This window comes from Trachurus japonicus, chromosome 9, assembly GCF_045865225.1.
Source record: "Trachurus japonicus isolate A0001 chromosome 9, Traja_1.0".
Lineage (NCBI taxonomy): Eukaryota > Metazoa > Chordata > Actinopteri > Carangiformes > Carangidae > Trachurus > Trachurus japonicus.
Genome location: NC_140915.1, coordinates 33,305,665 through 33,324,647, shown reverse-complemented (window position 1 = coordinate 33,324,647; position 18,983 = coordinate 33,305,665). Strand labels below are relative to the sequence as shown.

The 18,983-nt window shown below is 39.2% G+C and overlaps 1 protein-coding gene across 1 annotated transcript in view; it reads left to right on the top strand.

Annotated features, from left to right (window-relative positions):
• LOC146981904 (transmembrane protein 132C) overlaps positions 1 to 18,983 on the top strand; it is a 171,538-nt gene that overhangs the window by 41,461 nt on the left and 111,094 nt on the right. The window lies entirely within an intron of this gene.

The window sequence follows — 18,983 nt, the reverse complement described above, 5'->3', positions numbered from 1 at the left end:
TTGGACACATGATTATTATCATTATCACCCATATACTGACAAGGGGAATAAAAGAATAAGATGAGTCACATAGAACAATCAGCTCCTGCACTGTCAACACATAATTAATTCAATGACTGCTTTTCTGTAAAGTGACCATTGTCACATGAATTTCACATAAGAAATGACAAAAGGCCTGCACATGACCACACTCACAAAGAAAGATTAAACAAACAAGATATTAATTCAATTTGTGAACTTTAGAGAAGCTGGCAGGTTCATTTTGTTACAATAGGACAGAGACAGTCTGTCTCACTCTCTACCTGTTTCCACTGTCTGTGCCAAGCCAAGCTAACTGGCAAACATGTCTGTTTACCAGAAATGATGAGTTGTTATCACAATGTTTCGCCATGACAGTCATTAAACTGTGTGACACATTACTTGGCTTGATGTGTGATACACAATACAGCAGGTAGCTAGGTTTCTTCATATCAGACAAGAAAGAGAGAGAGGCTGTTTCGTACCTTTACATGTTTCAACGGATTCTTCCGTCTCGGTGTGACGTGTCTTATCAGCTGATGTTACCAACACCTAGTGATGCTTCTGAAGAAGACAGAAGAATCAGTCGAAACATGTAAAGGTACAAAAAGAACAACCTGTCTTTTGTTTGCTGTATGAAGAAATTATTGAAAATGTACAGTCATAAAGAATTCCATCGAGCTAATACACAAGGTAGTTCAATTTTGATAGGAGTAGTAAATGGTGTGGGGACATTGTGTAACTTCTCCTGTTATCTATTCACGAAAACCGATTATTCGGTTCAAAAGTCTGTTTTTAATTAATCAGTAATCCCCCCCATCAACAAACTGAAGTGTTCCTTTCAGCTCTGAATTAGCCATTCATATCATTCATATCTACATGGAGTGGGTAAGCTTGGTGCTGGCTGCCATGTGGTGTCTCCATGTTTTTACGTTCAGTGGCAGCGTGACGGTAGGAAACCACGGAAACTCAGCGGTAACACCGGAGCTATCGGCTCAGGTCGAGGTGGCGTCTGTGAAAAGTCACCGCGGTAACGCAGTGAGGAGGAATGGAGCGTTACACTGATGCTGCATTCACCTGCAGTCGGGCAGACGGCCGTCGGTAACAAACCAGATGTCATTTTAGTCACAGAAGTCCAGAGAAAGCCGGTAAAACAATACCACATCGCCATGACAACATATTGTCACGTGTATTGTTTTGCCTCGTGCTGACGGACCACTTGTTTACATAGAGGCTTGTTTATGCCGTTACGTGCCGCGGCTGTCGTCCGTCTGCCGTCTGCCGTCTGCCCAATTTCACGTGAATGCAGCATGAAAAATACGATTGAGTTGCTTGTGATATACAACCACAACGCTAGATGGGAGTAATTCCTACACAATGTACCTTTAAGTTAACTTCAGTTAATTCATTATAAAGTTGTGTTGTTGTTTTTATGTTGCCACCTTAACTCTCAAGCCATAACTTCAGTCAGCTAACCAAGCGTTTCCTCTGCAGTCAAATCTAAAAGGAGCAGGGTTATCTCTGCGATATAGTGTGACTCAGTGAAGCTGCTGATAGGTACTAATTACAGCGAGCAGACCAGACAAAATGATTTCAATAATTTACATGCAATGCAAATGAGGATGTCATTAATTAAAATGCATATCCATTAGGGTAATGACTGAAGATGATCTTAATCACACTGGTTTGGAACATTTAGAAACCTTTGGATATGCTGTAACAAGGGGTCGAGCCAATTTGTCAACCTGTGTGAAAAGCAAATCAAGCGGCACGGCGAACAGAAGGGTTTTCTGAGAGACGGGGTAAAAAGTACAGAAGCTATTTTCAAGTGAAACCCGTTAATGCTTATATAAAGTCATCCCACTTCAATTTTCTCTTTCCACTTGTTTACTAATGAAGAGGATTCTCGCAGCTACCAAAAAAAAGATGCACAGCGTGTGCTTCGGGGTTCAACATTAGAGCCAAGGTAAACAAGTTCACAATAGCTGTGAAGTTTTAACAAGCCAAACAAATTCTCCAGACTTATGTCCTTCCTGTGCTACATTTAATTACTGCCTAGTTGTCCCGAAGTGATAACACATTGGAAATGTTTTTCTCTTTTTGCTAAATTGAGAGACTCTGAATGATTTCTTTCATCAGTCAAATGAACAGGCCAGGCTGGCCACAGCGGCGATGCCTGTGGTGTTTTTATTTGGCAGCGCGGCGCGTGGCAGGCGCAGGTTGGCCATCTGAGAGCCACAGATATGGAAAAGGCCTCTGTGTGGTCCTAGGTGATAAGGCTGTCCTCATACATGCATTTGTTAGGACGCTTAATCACCAGAGCGAGAAGACTTTGATCTCTATATTCACAACATCATTATCATCTGTGTACTACACACTCCTGTGTCAGCCATTGTTAGCTGTGGAGCCCGAGTGCAGGGTGAGCTTATGATCCTGTGAAATCTGTCAAGCAGACCTTCTGATACTGTAGTTTTAAGTGCTTATTAGATCCGGAATTTGGTACATTTAATAATACAGAAATCCAAGGCAAAGACCTTCATATTACATTGCACAGTTTTATACCTTATTCAGTCTGACCATGAGTAAACACAAACACCTGTATTAAAATTCTCAATTGCTCCCTACAAATGAACAAAAAAGGATAAACATTTAAAGAAAGACTAAAATGGCCACCCAAGCCCTCAGTAAATCGTTCTTCCTCTCTCCTTCAGTTTTCACCTTCGCCTCATCCATTATGCTGAAAGGTTCATGCTGGGATAGATGTTATGCAATGAAAGCTAATTTCGCATACTTTTTAATAGCCAATCATCCAGCCAATTTATTGCTTTGTGGAGGCCCAGCATGGTATTTCTGTCTTGACATGCTACTTTTAATTTGATCGGCTCCGATTTGATTTGACCTCCTCTGTGTTAATAGACTGTGTCACTCAGAAATAGAAAAGTTTTACTTATTTGACTGTAGTTTACTTTTCCTCCTATTTCAAAGGATTTTGTTGTGGACCGTTAAATAGTTGCTTGCTTTTAGTTGCTGTCATGGGTCACCCTGACATACAGGTCCATTTCTATTACCTGTCACGTCTGTCTTTGATAAGCCATCATCCACTGGAGAGAAAAGACTTGGATAGGGAGAGAAGAGAAACATTTTTAAATGCATCATCACTGTTATCCGTTTGGCACTAATGGGGAGGTGGAGAGATCCAGTTTAGAGGGCACCTAGGTTTAATATACACTCTGCCCCACTAGTGTGAAGGTAATCTGCAGCAGGAATTTGTATAACAGTGCTTACCAAATGCTCATAAGGATCTTGTTCTACTCCCTCTGATAGTACATTGTCCGGTTATGATTTACAGCTGGAAGGAAAACCATTGGAGGAAGCCCTGTGCCCTTGGACAGTCTAATCAATGATTGTTACCATGTTTGTGAAAGCTGTGCACCCAAATGAGCATATGAGCCTGCCTTTCAAAACATAGACTTATGTTTCTCCATGAGAGGGAAAGGATTACTCAGAATATAAAACAGTGATATATTTTAAACCTGTTTAATTGCATTCTCCTGTGTTTTGTTCTCTGCAGCTCCCTGCAGTAAGATACTGCTTCATTTGCATACGACACACCATATCTATAAAGACTAGAAATCACTAACACCTGTTTTCATTAGAGTGCAAGTGTGTAACAACTGATAATGTAGTAATGGTTTGATAAAAACAAAATAAATGGGCTTAATAACCTGTGACTTTAAGGGATAATATTCTAATGATACTGACAAATACTGCAGGGTATGGAGGCAAATGATAGTCTCCAAACTCCACCGCATTAATAACATTTATAATCTGAACCTTATGAGATACCAAATTGCGAAATTTACCCATCACTGAGTTCTGGAACATTTTATTTTGAAAACTTTTGAATGTGGTTTGAAATCCCTTTAAGTTGGTAAGTTTAATTGTTCATTTGTGTGTGTGTCCTTATTAAAGTGTCCACTATTCAAAATATATATAGGTTTCTTGGGTATACAAACAATCCATTTCTGATCCACAAGTTTGTTTTGTGTGAAAAACAAAGAAGAGACCAAAATTCAAACTAAAAACCTAAAACCTCAGCTTCTACCAAGCTCAAAGAGGTTTTGATTAAAACCGAAAAAGTCAACAGTGACAACAAAATGGAAACCAGAGTCTTTCCTTCACCTAAACTAAAGTGTTTTTTTTTTTGTTTGTTTTTTCTCATAAACTGAAACACAGTAAACATTCCCATTCAACGTGATGGGAAACAATTACATTTCCACCAAAATGTTATTTGGCAAAAGAAACTAGGAGTTGAAATTCGTATTAGGAAAACAATTTGTTCAATTTATATATAGTGGACTCATAAAGTATATCCCAAATAAAGTAGTGTTGAGCTGATGGTCACTAACCAATATACCATTATGCACTGTGCTTGTGCTGAAAGAAAGAACAATGGTGCAGAGACGATTACTGCAGTGTCCAAAAGTGTTTTTCAATTTGCAGATGAACTCCTGCATAGTCCTCTACACTGAATAATAGTTTGATAAAGAGTGGACAACAGTAAATAAACACATGTTTTAAGACACAACCACAATCCATTAAATCTCTAATGAAGTAAGAAAGGCTTGTAAATGCAATATTGCTATGCCTAGATATTTCATGACATTTTTAACACATTCGCAAGTCTGCTTCATTACTGCTACATCTTGTGGAGTTTCTGGTAATTATTACTGTATGTATGACAAACTACTATGGTTTAAGTCATCTTATGGATTTCAAAGGTCATTATCAAAGTGTAGATTAAGTGACTGAAGCTGGACGAGTCAAGATTAACTTTTTGACTGCAGTGCACTCCTTTTCTGTGTGTCGACTTTGATACTCCCTGACTTTGTAGCGCTGGCTGAGAAACAGTATCACATCACAGCCTGCTGTCGAGCTGTTACTCCTCGTAATGTCGTCAAAGAATGAGGACATTTCTGCACACCAGCAGATTCTGCAGGGGAGTCGAATGAAGGAAGAGACACTGAGAAGGCACTTAGGACTTTAAGGCCATTAAGTTTAATATGCAAGTAATGTATAAGCTGAAGTCATTATCATAATATGTTTTCTGGTATCACTGTGCGAGCAATTTAGATTGTTATATGTCATTGATAATTCATTATTATTCCTCAGTATAAGTCGGTTCATATGCAAATCAAATGCAATGAAGGAAATGATTTTAAGGCATATTTTCCTCCTGCAGTCTCTAGTGGCCTAAAAAAAACCCAGAGCACAAAAGGAAATAGCTCTATTTTCTGTCCTGGTACAGTGCTGCCATCCAGCATGAGTCACTGTACAGTGAGGGTCATTACATGAGCTTTGTCCTCCCCGGCTGTACGCAGCCATTATTTCAACAATAGATTAGTGGGAAGACAAAACATTTGTTGTAAGAGCAGACATCCTCCTTTACATTTGCATGTTCCTCACATTATGTACATGTGAGAATGTCAAATCACCTCCTATTGCTATGAAACAACTAATGAACAAACAAACACACATTGTGAAAGGCCTGTCAGGTACTGAGTATGTTTTGTTTGAGAGCAGGGCCCTCCAGTGTCAAAGAACACTCAAACGATTTAATCTTGCATCGACAGTAGGATCAATGGACAAGAAAAGGATCAAGGTCAATTTTCTTCCCCCCTCATCAAAATCTTACGCCTACATTACCCACACTGCAAATGCTCCACTAAGACCAAGACATGGATGTGTTTTGTTAGTGATGACTAATGTAGCTTTGAGCCTCAGGCCTATAAAGGAAAGTGTGGGCAACACAGTTTTTCTTTTAGTCAATGGAGGGAATTATATTAAAGGGCAACTCCACTGATATAACAAAACAAAGTCTATTTTCCTGTCTTAAGGAGCACTATTTCATATTTGTAGAAAGCCTTTTGTGGCTCCTGAGGGAGCTGTGTGAAATCTGATGTCACTTGAGTCAGTGTTTGGTGTGTCTGAAGACAAGCAGTTAGATGTGCTATGAGAATGTACAGTCTTGAAAACAATGGGAATTCTCATTAACATGGTGCTTGTTATTTCACACAAAGTAAATGTTGAGCTCAGCTGACTATCACAAAAATAAAACCCTGACAGGTGGCGTCCATGTAGGTGAAATCAGGTGATGAGGTGAGACTGTAACACCTGTTCCATTAATATCTATATCTATTAGGATTAGAGACATTGTGTCCCACCTTTTACCTTTATAGTTAAAATATATTTTTTAATGCTGCCACCACTTATCAGAAATAAAATGTACAACTTCATAGCAGGTTCAGGTTCAGGTACTTTATTGTACCCGTAGGTAGATTTGTTTTGCAGTCAGATCCTTTTGGAACATAACAACACACAAAATTTTATTTAACTCAAAACCAAGTCAGGACATAAAAAGGATGACTCTTGTAAAAAGTGAAAACAAAAAAACCCTCTGGACTGAAACCAAAGGTAAAAGAAGTTAAAAACAAAATTAAAACTGAATAAAATTAAATATGAAAATGAATACATAAATAAATCTGTGCAATAAATTGCTACAGCTTTTGTAGCAGCAAACACTGCAAAATGTCACCAGCCACTTTGAACAAATAACTACTGCTGTACCAAATGAATTCTGCTTTCTGTTATGATGCAGTGCATTTTTCAAAACTCATATGAATCTTACAAGGGAGGCAAAATAAACCTAAATCACTGATGTGAAGAAGATAAAAGACGTTCTCCTGTTTGCCTGAAAAAGTCAGTGTCCGCCCTCCAACCAGGAGAAAAATGAGAGCATCCTGACCTTTCTCTGAGCTCTCCTCCCCACCAATAACTTCTGTACAGCCCCTAAAAAACCCTGAAAATCTATGAAGCACATGTAGTTTCATAAAGAAACATCAAATTTACCATTAGAGTTAATTTTTTGGATGATCAGGAATTTCATTTTGGTTAAACTGATATAAAATTCTTTGACTTGGAAGTGACTTCACATTTTAGATCTCACTCTACTCTACTAAAATGACTTGTTTGATCTCATACCCATGGCTGTTTTTGCCTCCAATGGGCCTTGAAATGGCAAAGATTGGAATAAAATCAGTTGCAATGACACAAAATTCTGTGTCATCAGTGCTGAGATAATAACAGTTCTTCCTCTGGTTTTACTTTGATCTACAATTTGTATGTGCGTTGTTTATGTGTGGAAAAAGGATGTGAAAACCAGCCTGATGTATGTACTCTGTATGTGTGTGCGTGCTTATGCAGGTGTGTTGTTTGTACACTTCCTTGACAGTTTTTCGAGTTTCAGCTGGTGAGTGTGCCAAGCAGATAAACACTGCTGGTCTTCTGCAGGCAGTTTGTTTAATCGTCTGCCTCCCATAGAGAACATTCTACCAAACATTTGTTTGCAAACAGATTTCAATAAATGTGTCAGCCTTTTGCAATCACATTGTGTATGCATGTGTGTTTTGTTGGGGAGTAGGCTATTGTGTGCAGTGTGTGTGTGTCTGTGTGTAAACAGAAGTGTTGGTGCACGTGTTTGTGTGTGTGTATAGAAGTGTTTGAGCATGTATGCTGACATGTCTGATCACTGCACTATGCTCACACTGTGAATGCCAAAAGTACCGTATGAGCAACTGTGATGGTGGAATCAATTTGCCTCGTCTTTAAAAGGCAGTGCATCACTGAACAAATTATCTGCCATTACGCTTCATTATGTGTGCTGATGGACAACAGTGACTAATCTATGCAAGAAGCAATGGCCTAAAATATGAGCAGGGACGTGGATCCAGACTAGTCATTCTCCGGGAAAGTGTTCAAACTCCCACTTCCTGTGAATCTTAGAAATTTTTCCAGAAGGCATACTGTAGCTCAATAAGTTTAATCACCAAATATTTGGTGGATTATTGGGAGGATTGTTTGTATTTTGCCCAATAATGCAACCCTCTTGAGAACACTACTCTATTATTTTGTACAATAAACTGGCTATGTTTGAGTTTTCTCTGCTGGTAGTGGGTGGTGACCATTGTTGAGACAAGAGATTACAATATGCTGTCTGAGCAGCGATGTGTCTTCAGGGCAGATTGGAGGCGACTGTGAGTCTCCATTGGGAGCTGACAACACAGATAGGGGCTAGCTGGTTAGCATGCTAACTTTAATAGAAGGAAAGGCGTGACAGGAGCTGATGCTGATCCTGCTTTCCACCACTGCTGTATAACGTATAACTAGAGGAGAGTGGGTGAGTTGTTTTGGTCTCTTTTCAATAGAAACCAGGCAAAGCTAACAGATGTTTGATGCCCCGTATTATGGGCTGGGACCCTGTTTGTATACTGTTGATGACATTTGGTGCTATACTGAGCATTATTTGTGGCTATGAGTGGCTTTTTGATCGCGGTTTGCACGTGGAGAAAATAGACTTGTTAAAGTTGCTACAACTAGAGAAGCTGGTCAGCAGACTTCATCTCTTGAGGGGGGGTCTAACTCGGTGCGTTGGACCATGGGTTAAATTTACACTGGAATATCCCTTTAATGTGAAGCTCTAGCTGTCCATCTGACTTGAACAGACAAATTAAGTGGCAGTCTATTTTTTTTTTTGGGGGGGGGGACAGGACACAGCAAAAGAACTGTCACACATCAGGACTTGCACCTGTCCAACAACTGACCGACAGTCTAAAACCCAAATGTTCTGAGTTTACTTTTGTAAAATTGACAGGAACCAATGATTTTAGGACATTTATGGTGATTACTAATTAATTGATAATTAAGTTATCACCAATACACTATGACAGAAAAAAATCATCTCAAAGAGCAGAAAAGCTGCAATTTGTGATGAATGTTCTTTTGATTGACTTAATCAGTTCCCACAGTCTACTTTCTCTTATCAAGTAGCTCACATGGTAATAAAACAATGAATAAAATGCTGCAAACACCAAGCTTTAGTTTGATCTGATTACTGTAGTACTCCAGTGCTCATTTCACACACGTCCAACCCTGTCTGCTGATGGGGTAGCAAGTGAAGTCAGCTGTAAACATGTTGCTTCAGCTCCAGGCTCGTTGCTGCTGACCACTCACTAATGCCTCCAGACAAATGTTCCACTGAAAGTTATACTTAACAGAAACAAACGAACAACTGCTCGGGTTGAGAAATGGCCGAGGCTCAAGCCAAGTTCAAGACCCCCTCTCTCCACGTAAGACCACAACACACAGATCAACTCACTGGTCACATTCATATCTAATCATTATAGTGCAATCTCATTTGAGAGGCATCATCGCTGGCTATAAACAGACTCTGAATCAGCAGCCACCGGGGTGATTCTGCTGTGGAAAATATGTGATGAAAGACTAAGAAAATGCCTTGTCATTTATTGGCAGGGATTGAAGCCATAAGCCATTTTCCTAAAACAGCTTCTCCATTTGAAAGTGGAAGAAGCACTCCAGGGACCAGATATAGATGATTAAGACTAAATGTATCTGAGAGAGAGTGGCTTTGAACACACATTAAATAAATCTTGTCAGATGTCTCCAAGTCATTATGAATAATTTCTTTGTAGTTTTATATTTAGTCTATGAGTGGTTTCATTGTGATTTGGCAACCTGCAGCAGATGGCTTGTGCCTTTCCAAAACAAACTGTCTTCTTTCCTGCTAAAGTGGCGAATACTGTCAACAGCAGAGAGTGTGTGGAGCCCTGTTGGATGCAATCCTTCCTGGAAAAAGAAGAAACGCACAGCACTTGTAGAGCTATTTTGTCTCTATATGTGCTACACAGTCTCCTCACGTTTTCATTAAGGCAGCATGACGGGTGCTACAGGGTGTCAAACAGCAACATGTCCTATGCTGAGCTTTCTCATTTAAATTTGTCCTATTATGTTTGTTACATTTTTATTAGCTCGCCGTGGAGTGTATGGCCTTGCCAGTGGCTGACTGAGGCCCTGTTAACAAACACTGCTGCCAAAACCTGCTTAACACGGAGAGGTGGCAGTGTTGTAGTATAGCAGAGCAGGAGTGCTGCATAGCTCCCACATCTAGCCCCCATCGCTCCCACGCAGCTCTATGGGGGGTCTTATCATCTGCCTCAGATCCCTCTAGTCACTCGCTTAGTGAATATAGTATTGTACACCCAGGAACAGCATTCATGTTTAATTAGACAGCAATGCGTATTCTCTCTGAGATTGTTTTTACTTTGGGATTGAAACTACAATCACAGTAAATGGAATTATATTTGTGTGTGACTGCACATACACAGACCGGAGGGATAATTCTGTACCACAAACAGTGAAAGCGTAATGCACAATAAAAGTTGTTCTGCGAGACAGACACACAAATAATGTGTAGTAAAGAAACAAATCATGACAATGTATTTTTTAGGAGACATTAGGAAATGGCTCTCAGCATGTTTCCTGTGGAATACCCTACACTATCTCCTGTATGTGCTGGCGTGCCTGCAGAAATGAATCTGTTCATTATGTACATTGGTTTTGTGGTTTTGTTTGTTTGAGTAAGTGATTGGATCAGAGTTCCCACAAGAACAACACGCTAATCATCAGCAAGACACATCAACCATGTACAGTCAGAGTTGTTGGATGCTGTGAAATATCAAATTAATTTGAAATAAAGAAACAAAATTGAAAAAAAATATATATTTCTATATCTTTGCCACCTTAAAATCAATCTGAATTTGGCTGAAACTATTCTACTAATCTAATAAACACCAAAAACTAACTGAAAAATATCCAGGAATGTTATTTTGATTACAAATGAATTAGTCTTTACTGAGTGAGCTGAGGATAAATGTCAGTGTGAGAAAGTTAATTTGAGCAAAGACACATCTGCTATGTATGAACTCGAAAAATTCATTTGCACATTCATCTGCAAAATAATAACATAGTAATTATATCCCGTTGCCTGCTCACACTGAAGGCACAAATGTGACTGAGTAAAAATAGAAAAGTGAAGGTGAAAAAGTTTGTTTCAAGCTATTCATCAGTGATGTCAAAGCAATTCCTCACCACAAACCATCCAGAATTTGCTGATAGTTCATGTTTCAATTGATCCAACGATTACATTTGCACCCTGATGTACTGTACTGGCCCAGGTAAGATTAGCATGCTAATTAAAAGTTGACGAATATCAAATAAATTTGAACCTCACAATCAAATAGCCTGCTGGAAGGCTAATAGAGGCCACGCTCCCGCTACTGATGAATATATTGACAAGAACAGAGACTCAGAAATCACAATACGTTTCCTGCTCACTACATTATACATGCAGCGGTAATTATTTCTTTGTAGAATGACTGAATTAAATTACAGTAATTCATTCTATCTGTTATTCAGCGCTAATTAATGGGTCAGCTTATTCAATCCCCAGTCTTTTACTTACATTTTCTTTTGCTCCTCACACTTTTTTCCCTTCTAAGCATAAACATGATCAAAGCAGTATTCTTATAATTAATTACAGTCTCTAAGCTAGGCCCTGTTAGCTTGTAGTTTCATGTTTAATTTAGGGTCAGTGTTTAATAGATCCTTCAAGGCTTATGATAATAGTCCCAGATTTAAATGATTTAAATCATCAAGTCGAAGTCCTGTTTTAATTGTTGATATGCAACAAATAAATGGATATTCATTATTTATAAATGATCATTTCTTAAACAAATAGATGTTATGATTTTGATGTAGTTGAATGCATGTATAACACATTCTGTAGCAAAGCAGATGAAGAGCACAAAGGCTAATTAGATTTTTTTTTGTTAAAGAACCATCCATCCATCCATCATCCTCATGATGCCCTGAAAAATAAAGTATGTCACACAGACTACGCTTAAACCTCGACTCTTTGGCTCAGTATGATTGTTTCATCTATTAGACCTTGAATAATGCTCAGATTATTAACAGTCAGGAAGTACAGAGATCTGATTTATTGCTGTTTCTTGGAGGGAACACAAAAGACTAAATTGAATGGTTTTCTTATTCATTTTCATGAACTTGAATGTGCCCTTAAAACTTTGTAATTGGCACTGTAACTGGATGTAGTATATCATCCCTTACTAGTAACCACTTGTTCACTGACAGTGGCCCATTATATAAGCTCGTTCCAGTCTTGGTTTTTTGTCAATGTACCGTAAATAAAAAGAAGCAGCCAGAAACATAGCAATTTAGACATTCAGATAAGAATAAAAAACAAAAATGAAGGACAATCCTTCCATGACTACATTCATCATGAGTAGCAGATAAAAATGTGGAATGTTTTTCTTTTTTTTTCTTCCACTAATTTGGTGCCCTTTACCTGAAATAGTACACATTGATTTTTACCCTAGTTAAACAGCTGTGGGGTAATTGTGGTGGTTAAATGACTTATTACAGGGAGAATGGGGCTCTCTGCCTTCCAACTAGCATCTCTTGGCTGAAAACCATCCTTGCAAGATCAGTGCCTCCGACCCAGGTCTCTCCTCGGTGGCACCACAACACGAACATCGTCATCGAATCTGTAATCTCTTGTTTATGACAGATAAGACTACACTGTACACATTATAAAATGTACAGTATATAACATTATTCACCAGTCCATGGATTGCCTTTGTGTCAGCTTTGTTGAAAGCAAAACATGATATAACATGTTGAATTAGCTTCAGAGGTGCCGATAGACTTTCTCAGTGCTTAGATAAACTAACAGTGTATCTACATAATTACTTTACAGACATGAAAAATTACATGAAAATGGTGTTGACCTTTTTATTCATGAACAATGCACAAGAAAGTGAAAATTAAAGATGAAATTATATTTTCCAATATGTGGAACTAGGTTTTTATGGAAGGTTGGTTTTGCTTTGAATAATACTAACAACACAGAAAATCCCCAAAAAAGGTGAATTTAAATGATGAAGAAGAGCAGCTGCTTGTAAACAGTGTCGGTTGCAGTTTTACTGAACAGAATTTTTTTTAAAGTTACATATTATCCATCTGTTCATCAAGAAGTACATTTTACACAGTGTTGCCCAAAAGTCCTGTCTGGGGAAACATGTTGCTTATGTTACACTTGTGTATTGTGTCCATGCTTTAGTCTTTAAGCTATTACCAACAATCCAAAGACAAAAAGTGATACAGTACAAACACTCACACAGGTATAGCTGCAAGCTCAGCCGTTGTCAACCTAAAAAGAGAAATGTTTCTCACTGCAGGTTTTAATTTTCATTGCGACAGTGATTTGGCCTTTCAACAGGCATAATGGTGTGAAATGTATGAAAAGACCAAGGACACAAAGCTCTACAGAATCGAAATGTGCTCTTTGTCTCTACTGTTTTTTAAGAACTGGAAATTCAGCCAAATAACATTACAGTTATTTTGCCCCATGTAACCTCGATGTGTTGATTACTCTGTTTTTATGACAGTGAAGTCAGCATATTGTAGTTTTATCTCCTTCAGACAGGAGCAGCACCGTGTGCCTCCTTTAACCTCTCCTCAGGTTGGAGTTAGTTGCTGACAAGTTGCCTCCACAATCCAACATTTTGCAGGTAATCTCTGTCCTGATACTGATGACCTCTGTGCCAAACCCTGTTGGAAACCACTTCAAAATGGAGGATTTTTATTTTTCAACTAGTATGTGGCTGACTGAATCCACAGATCAAGACAGTAAAATGTGTAGCTATGGCTCCGCACTCCATAGACAGACACAGCCCCCTGTGATCATAGTCCCTGAGCCCCCCCCAAGACCTGCATCAAATCGATAGTTTCAGGCAGAGCGCCATTATACCTCTATACAATAGGCAGACTTTTTTCTCCCTGTCCTCTGCAGTGGTGGTAACAAGCATACCTTGAATGTATGTCCCATGACATAGAAACAGCTAACAACAGCTCTTATATGTTTAGTATAGATGTTCTTTACAACATCAGACGGTAGCCCTGGACCACTGTGCCCACATTCATATGTTAATTAACAGGAAGCCCTTTGTGTTTAGATGCAGCTCAAATCTTTTAATTAAAACACTTGTGAATCCAAATATTTTTAATACGTTTTTCATGTTTCCATAGCTACCAACTCATTTCTCTGCCACAGGTGAAATGGGTCATTGAGCTATTCTATTATTCCTTTGCGAGTGACCATCAGTCATGACCCTTCAAGTGTTTTATTCTTCTGATTTTGCACTAGTTCTCAGTCACAACTTTGGCAAGAGACCACAACGTTCCAGCTCCACAGTCCACACTTCACAACTTTATGGCATAAATGAATAAGTATTTCCAGAAACCATGACAGAAACAAACTGGATTACAAACAGAAAATGCTGAAGTAAAAGAAACTCTTATTATGAAGTATTAAACTGTCTAAAATCAGCAGCAGGGGAGGAACCTCTGCTTATGAAAAAGTAGCAATACCACTCTGATCCAAAAACTTTATTAAGGACAAAAATCCTGCATTGAAAAATGTTATAGTAAAGCAAAGTATGAAAATTAGAAAAAAATGCTTTGTGATTTATTCATTCATTCATTTTCTATACGGCTAATCCTGCACTAGGGTCACGGGTAAACTGGATCTCAGCTGACTTGGGGCGAGAGGCGGGGCAAACCCTGCAGGTCGCCAGTCTATTGCTGGGCTAATATAGACAGACAACCATTCACTCTCTCATTCGCTTTGTGATTTAATCATTATGATCACATGTGTAAGCAGCACATTAAGCATTAATTGTTATAATTGTTTGAGGTGGAGCTAATTTTTTTTTTTAACAATTTCACATAGTGCTTTGTAGTTAGGGCCACGGGCAATCGCACCGGGCATTGGTCCCAACAGCTATGAAATAGCTGCCCGGGCACTACTGTTATTGTGTGGATTTTTTCTTCTTCTTCTTATTATTATTATTTTTCCACTTCCTGCCGACTTTCGATTCGCTACTAGTCCTGCAACTCGAAGAGTATCAAAACGTGCGGCTTGATCGGGATCAGTGGGCTATTACTTTTCTCAACAGTTTACGAAAAACTGCGCAAAATTTTTGCATTGAAATCAATGGGACGGGCGGAAAAAAAAGACCAATCATTGGAGTTTAACAAACGTCTACTGCTCAGGCATACTTTCACCTAAAGACTCCATTTAAACTTTAAACAGTAGACACAAGTCTTGTGTATTGGCGTATTACTCCACGTTTTCATAGGTCATATAGTTTTTGATCAATCCCTATTCAATGACCATGATCATTTTTGGAGAAATTATGAGATTATAATGGGTGTTTATTGGACGGAATGTTCGTGTCAGAGTGCGTGACATCATCGGTTAGAGTGGGAGAGATGCCAGAAAAACTCCAGATTTTTTCTCTTTCCAAACTCCAAACGGCCACAATTTACACTCTACACACATAATTTCCGCCACGTTTGTAGACGAGCTCATCCTCGATCTCTTAATCTGCTCAAAATATCAGAGTGACTTACAGAATTTAAACTCTGAGCCTCTAAGTGCAAATATTTTCTGAGAGAAGCAGAACGGCCTGATGTTTTAAAACTGCCAGCGTCGCCAAAATATTTACTGTAGAAACACCAAATCGTACCAAAATTTTCAGTAAGTCCTTAGAGCAACGTGATCTGTGTTTTGTTCTGATAGGAGTTACCGTTTTGTCATGCTAAGCCTAAATGTGAGACCGGTGCAGAGGCAGAAAATGGCTCTTTTTCTCCACGTTTCTGTCTGTCTCAGCCTGCGGGGGCCCCTATCGCCGTGGTAACCTCTTTGATCCTCAGGCCAGAGCTCGTTAACTTCATAAACAATCCACCTGGCGCTCGTTTAAATGTTTATAAACACCGACACAGCTAAATCAGACTGACACAGGATGCAACTACTAACTAACTATGTGTCAAGTCAGTCACACACACACACACAGACTCTAGAGCCAGCTTCATGTGATTACAGTCACACACACACACACACAAACACACACACACACCTTCATGTGATTAAAACACAGTTAACGTGCAACAGAATTTAAACTTAAACCATGATTTAATCTGGTTTTAAAGTTAAACCTTGTTGGTGTCAAATGCGTCAAATGCCTCTCGTGGGAGCAGCTGATAGAGTCCCCCCCAGCTGAAAGCAGCCCACCCCACCAGCCAGAGGGTCCAGGACCATAGGGACTGCAGTGGAGGAAGGCTGCCTTAACACCCTGCACAATGGCACCCAGTACACAGAAGTTAGACAGGACCAGTCAGCCCATCACCTGGCCCGTTCAACAAATCAGTTTATGCTACTGTGATTTATGTAGCCTAGTTAAATACTACAGTGATCATCATAGTGTATTGGCAGGAAAGACCATTTAAATCTGTATCAAATATCGATTAATGAATTAATCGATAATTTGCATGTTGGTCTTGGTTAAGTACCACCTTGAAAAAAAAAACAATGTTTTGTTGCTTAAGCTATTCAGTCATTCAATGGTATACTAAAATCCATGTGAAAAAAATGCTTCTCACTGTTCTCAGGTCAAATATTTATATGCGATTAAAATGCAATTAATTGCGATTAATTAATTACAAAGCCTCTAATTAATTAGATTAATTGTTTTAATTGAGTACTGGCCCTATTACACAAGATAAACACACACACACACACACACACACACACACACACACACACACACACACACACACACCCTAATGTGGTTACAGCTCCTCCATATCAGTGCTTATAGAAAGATGATCATGTGTCCTTCTGATCAGCTCTGTCTTGACCTTAAGATCGTGGGTTTGATTCCCATGTTGACAGAGATGGCACAACCGGCAGTAGCCCCGTGGCCCATTCAAAATTTCCCGAGAGGAAATTTTCTAGTTAATTCTGTAACTGAACCTCATATATTTATATTATCATAGGGATTATATATTTTTTGCAAAATAACACTCATGTCCACAGATGTCAGATAACTAGTGGAGTAAAAAGTTGAATATTTGCCCTCGATCTCTTTAAAGTCGAATCAGATTATAGTTGAAAGAAGCAATAGGGCAAGTGTCCATGCATTGAATGTAATTTTTAAACTATTTAATGTTTTAAATACACCTGTATCGACTTTCTTTCCGATTAGTATTAGCAGTTCTGGGGTGCGAAATATATGATATAGTGTATGTATGTATTATTTGGCTATATATCGCAAAAGAAAGACTCCACCACTGATCTTGTGTAGACACTCTGACAATGTTAAGAACTGTGCGGAAAATGAGAACTGCTCCTTGACCCCCAACCCAGATCAGCACAGGATAATCCGACATTCAGCATAATACTAACAGATCACAGTATAGGCACAGAGGATATGCTTTTCTTAGATAGAGTTCCTCTTTGGTCTCAGGGGGAGGCATGGTAGTCATTTCAGAATTTAATTAACAGTAATAATTACACATAGCTCGAGACCTGGAACAGGCAGTTCTGTGTCTATTTGTGGTATAGGTACATTGGGTTGAGTATGTCAGCAGCTTTTAAAGGGCATGTTTGCATTTTGTTATTGAAACATGCACAAATTTGTGTAGAAGATGAGTTTTCGTGCCTACATCTCTGAGGTCATGTGCTGCACATGCACAGTTAGTAATAACAATGCAACCTGCATTCATGAATGTGTACCAATGACTCAGTCAGTGGGCAAAGGGATAAGCGACTTTAATGATTATTTGGAATAGAATATTTGTTCGGTTCAACGTTCAGAGAGGATCAGTTCAGAGAGGTGACTAATGGCTCTAATGGTTTCCTGTATCTGTGTCGCCAAGCCCCACTCCTTTCAGAGGGTGGCAGGTCCTGAGTCTGTTCACTCCAATGTGAGATGAACATGACCAAAGATTATTTATCATCAAAGATGGATCAATTGTTCACAAGCCCACAATGTACAGTATCAGACTACATGTGGTTTTCCAGGGCTGCCAGCTAGAGCTCCCTGACAATTTGAACTTGGATTTTGGTTAGGTAAATCCCCCACAAGGATACACAACTCACCCATAGACCATGCACCCTCCCTTCAATCAACCACCAAGACAAGGCATGATCATGACCATGTCTCTCTTTGTTTTATGCAACAAGAAGCAAAGCTCATATTTGGAGGAACACTGATAGCTCAGATCTGTGTCTGACTTGAGGTCTTTGCACATCAAGCCTGTTTTTTGGTATGCGTTTTTCTAATCTGTCACCTGACAAAAATTGTTTTGCACAGGCACCTTACACACTGACTCTAATGCGCTTTATTACAATGTGTTTTCTGCTCCAAACTTTGGAAAGGGAGACAAAAATTGTCAAGCAGTGAGAATTATTTTGTGGTCCTCTCACTGATCAAAAAGGAAAAGAAGATATTGTGTTCATCCAATCCTGAGAGGACGTCAAGAGCAAGGGGACCTGCTTTAATGAGCTGCGGAATTATCATGATCAACTCTATAGTTTATTTCAGGATGTCAGTGGTCCAGTTTGATAGATAATAGGCTTTATGCACAGCTCTACTACTTACTGAATTAAGCCAGCTCCTTTATTTCCGACTGATTAATCCAGGTGTGTCTGACCATTGTTGGCAGGTCAGACACACCTGGATTAATCAGTCGGTCCAATAATGTAAGACAGGAAATAAAGGAGCTGGCTTAATTCAGGAAGTAGTAGAGCTGTGCATAAAGCCCATTAGCTCTACTGGAGCCCATAGACTGTACAAAGAATGGACGTATAGCACCCGTGACGTCACCCATTGGTTTGGGGGAATCTGTTTTGTGATCCTACTACAGGCATTTGAACTGCGCCATCTTGGATTTTAGTGGTAGTGTACTTTCCATATTTGTCGAGGTGCTGCAGTTAGCTGGCCGAGAACCCGCCCACTGAACTCGAAGCAACCAATTAACAGCCGGTAACAATGTAACCACGCCCCCATTTATGTACAAATTTTAAGCCTAAACAGCACTAAAACGGTTGTGGTCCAAAAGATTGCACCTGCTGGTATCCTACGTATTAATTTTTGTGTAAAGAAACCAACTTTAACCTCATACAG